Genomic DNA, 4371 nt, shown 5'->3' with positions numbered 1-4371 from the left:
ATAATTCTAAACAATGGCCCATCTGCACCATACACATTCAAGGAAAAAAGTTTGAGGGCCTAGTAGATACTGGGGCTGACATTAATATTCCACGTAACTCTTATAGTGCTCCTAGTCAGCATATGATGGAAAACATGGGGTTTGTTCCTGGACTGGGTCTCGGTTCAAAACATGAAGGAATTACTAAACCCCTCCCAATTACTGTAAAAGAAGACAGGGCTGGTTAGGTTATCCTTTTTAATGGTGGCCGCTGCCATGCCTCCTGATCCTATTCCTTTACAGTGGAAATCTGACACACCCATTTGGATTCAGCAGTGGTCGCTTTCTAAAGGAAAACTGGAGGCTTTGGCTCAATTGGTTTCTGAACAGTTATAACTTGGAAATGTGGAACCTTCTCTTTCCCCCTGGAATTCTCCTGTTTCTAGTAAAAAAGAAATCAGGCAAGTGGCAGACGGTAACCGATTTCAGGGCCATTAACGCTGTAATTAACCCTATGGGAGCCGTCCAACCCGGCATTCCTGCCCCTGCTTTAATATCTAAGAATTGGCCTCTTATAGTTATTGATCTTAAGGATTTTTTTTATATTGCTTTACATAAATGGGATTGTGAAAAATTTCCTTTTACTGTACCATCTATCAACAATCAGAAGCTTGTCGCTCATTATCAATGGAAAGTACTTCCTCAGGGAATGCTGAATAGCCCACAATCTGCCACCTTTATGTTGGACAAGTGCTTTCACAAGTTAGAGCCTGATTTCCCCAGGCCTATATTCTTCATTATATTGATGATATTTTAATTGCTGCCCCCACTGATAAAAAATTAATTGACTGCTATCAAATGTTGAGCTGCCATGTTACAGAGGCTGGATTACACATCACTCAGGATAAAATTCAACAGAGCACTTCTGTTCAATATTTAGGAATGGTGGTTGATAAACAATGTATTCAACCTCAAAACGTTCAAATTAGGAGAGGTTCTTTGAAAACTTTAAATGACTTTCAAAAACTTTTGGGTAACATTAATTATTTAAGACCTACTTTAGGCATTCCGACCTACGTGCTAACTTGTTTTCTATGCTGCTGGGAGATTCCAATCTCTGCAGTCCCATGAATTTGACCCCTGAGGCTTCACTAGAACTGGAATTCATTGAGGAAAGAATCGAGACTGCCCAGTTATCTAGAGTAGAGCCATTTCAGTCTTTTCAACTTCTGGTTTCCCTTCATTACACTCCCCTACTGGACTAATAGTTCAACATAATGATTTAGTGGAGTGGTGTTTTCTTCATCATTCTGTGTCAAAAACTTCATCTGTTTATCTAGATCAAATGGCCACTCTAATTAGATAGGCACAGTGTGGAATACTTAAAATTTCTGGATTGGATCCAAATTTAATTGTAGTTCCTTTAAATTGGCTTGAAGTTCAAGCCGCCTTTCAACATGCCGTCCTGTGGCAAATTCACTTGGCTGATTTCACTGGTGTTATTGACAATCATTATCCAAAGAATAAATTGTTTGGTTTTATAAAAATGACGTCTTGGGTAGTCCCTCGATTAACTAAAGATCAGCCCATTACTGAGGCCGTTACAGTGTTCACTGATGGCTCCAGTAATGGCAATGCTGGTTATGTAGGTCCTACGGACAAACTTATTTCTACCCCTTATACCTCTGCTCAAAAGGCAGAGATAATTGCTGTAATTACTGTCTTACAGAATTTCCCCAAACCTTTAAATATTGTCTCTGATTCTACTTAACATGGGGAACGGGGATATGCTTGTGTTTCACCAGATCATCAAACGAAAACCACAGGGAAAAGACGTCTGTGTCAGAGACCGCCCTCAGACGTGGTGAGATCTGTGCCAACTCCTCAGAAGCTGGCACGCCAAATCAGAATGGGTCTGGTTCAAGTCTGAGCTGCTTATCTTCCAGAGAGATCAGCTACAGAGGAACTGGGACATTTGGTCTCCAGCCTCTCCCTTTCTCCTTAAAACAAATGAAAAGAAACCCCATACTTTCAATATAAACCAGCAGGAAAATCATTCCCTAAAAATTTTGAGGGCCCATCTAAAACCTTAATTTGGGAGGATTGTGTTAATTCACATGCAGTAATATTAAAAAATAATTCATACGGTTTAGTAATAGACTGGGCACCAAAGGGCTATTTAAAACACAATGCTCCTCCAGCAGAAAGGAATGCCTAGAGGCTCCTTATTTCTTATTGGAAGAATGAGAATCATCATTCTACTTTGCATAGGAGGTTCAGCTCGTTCTTTCCCTTAAAATGGGAAGATAAAGGCATTACCCCCACCGAGGCCTCGTATAATAGTCCCCACTCTGAGCCCAGAACACCCAGAACTTTGGAAATTGGCTATTGCCATGTCTGGACTGAGAGTATAGGAAGGGGAAACTATTCTGTCTGTTGTCCCTGCTACCATCCCCCTCTCTCAGTATCAACGTAGATCCAGACATTCTGCTATACTTACCTCCAACCCGACTGTTCCCATACAGAGTTGTGTTAAGTCTCCTTACATGCTATTAGTGGGAATTATCAAAATTTGGATGAACCATCAAACTGTCCAATGCGTTAATTGTATTAACCCCCATTTTGACTCCAGGAAAAGTGTAATGTTGGTTTGAGCTTGATAAGGAATCTGGATTCTGGTAACTGCCCAGATCTTGGGAGTCAGAATCCTCCCCCTCAATACATTTAATTGATGAAGTGTTACAGCAAATTCTAAAAAGATGTAACAGATTTGTTTTCACTTTAATCGCTGTGATCATGGGTCTAATTACAGTCACTGCAATGGCCACCACTGCCGGAATGGTGTTACATCAATCTATTCAAACAGCTCATTTTGTTAATGATTGGCAAGCCAATTTCACCCAAATGTGGAATTCTCAACAAAGTGTTGATCAAAACTTGGCTAATCAAATTAATGATTTAAGACAGTCTGTTATTTGGCTTGGAGATTGGATACTGAGTCTCGAACATCACATGCAAATGCAGTGCGATTGGAACACTTCTGATTTCTGTATCACCCCATATTCCTACAATGAGACTGATCATTCATGAGAAATGGTCAAAGGACACCTTCTGGGTAGGGAAGGAAATTTATCATTGGACATAACTAAATTAAAGAAACACATTTTTAAAGCCTCTCAAGCTCATTCATCCATTGTGTCTGGAGCTGAGGCATTAGATCAGGTGGCAGAAAATCTTTCTGGACTAAACCCCACAACTTGGATTAAGTCTATTGGGGGTTTGAGTGTAGTAAATTTTGGAATTATGTTTCTCTGTTTAATCAGCTTGTCTTTAGTGTACCGGACCAGCCAAAGAATCCTGCATCAAAATCGAGAGAACGAACAAGCCTTCATCACCATGACACATTTATATAAAAAGAAAGGGAGAGATGTTGCGGGAAGTCAGGGACCCCGAACGGAGGGACCAGCTGAAGCCGTGACAGAAGAATATAAATTGTGAAGATTTCATGGACATTTATTAGTTCCCCACATTAATACTTTTATAATTTCTTTATGCCTATCTTTACTGCAATCTCTGAACATAAATTGTGAAGATTTCATGGACATTTATCACTTCCCCACCAATATTCTTGTGATTTCCTATGCCTGTCTTTACTTTAATCTCTTAATCTCATCATCTTCGTAAACTGAGGATGTATGTCACCTCAGGACCCTGTGATGATTGCATTAACTGCACAAAATGTTCATAAACCATGTGTGTTTAAACAATAAGAAATCTAGGTACCTTGAAAAAAGAACAGGATAACAGCGATGTTCAGGGAACAAGGAAGATAACCATTAGGTGTCACTGCCTAGGAGCTGGGTGGAACAGAGTCATATTTCTCTTCTTACAAAAGTGAATAGGAGAAATATTGCTGAATTATTTTTCTCAGCAAGGAACTGCCCTGAGAAAGAGAATGTGTTCCTGGGAGGAGGTCTCTAAAATGGCCGCTCTAGGAATGTCTGTCTTATACAGTTGCAGATAAGGGATGAAATAAGCCTCGGTCTCCCGTAGCGCTCCCAGGTCTATTAGGATGAGGAAATTCCTGCCTAGTAAATTTTAGTCAGATTGGTTGTCTGCTCTCAAACCCTGTCTCCTGATAAGATTTTATCAATGACAATGCATGCTCAGTGGGACATGGAACTTCATTAGCAATTTTAATTTCACCCTGGTCCTGTGATCTCACTCTGCCCCTATTTGCCTTATGATATTTTACTGCCTTGTGAAACACGTGATCTCTGCAACCCACACCCTATTTGTCCACTCCCTCCCCTTTGAAAATCACTAAAAAACTTGCTGGTTTTGTGGCTTGAGGGGCATCACGGAATCTGCCGACATTTGATGTCTTCCCTG

Source organism: Chlorocebus sabaeus, chromosome 21, assembly GCF_047675955.1.
Source record: "Chlorocebus sabaeus isolate Y175 chromosome 21, mChlSab1.0.hap1, whole genome shotgun sequence".
NCBI lineage: Eukaryota > Metazoa > Chordata > Mammalia > Primates > Cercopithecidae > Chlorocebus > Chlorocebus sabaeus.
Note: the sequence above shows the minus strand (reverse complement) of the source record.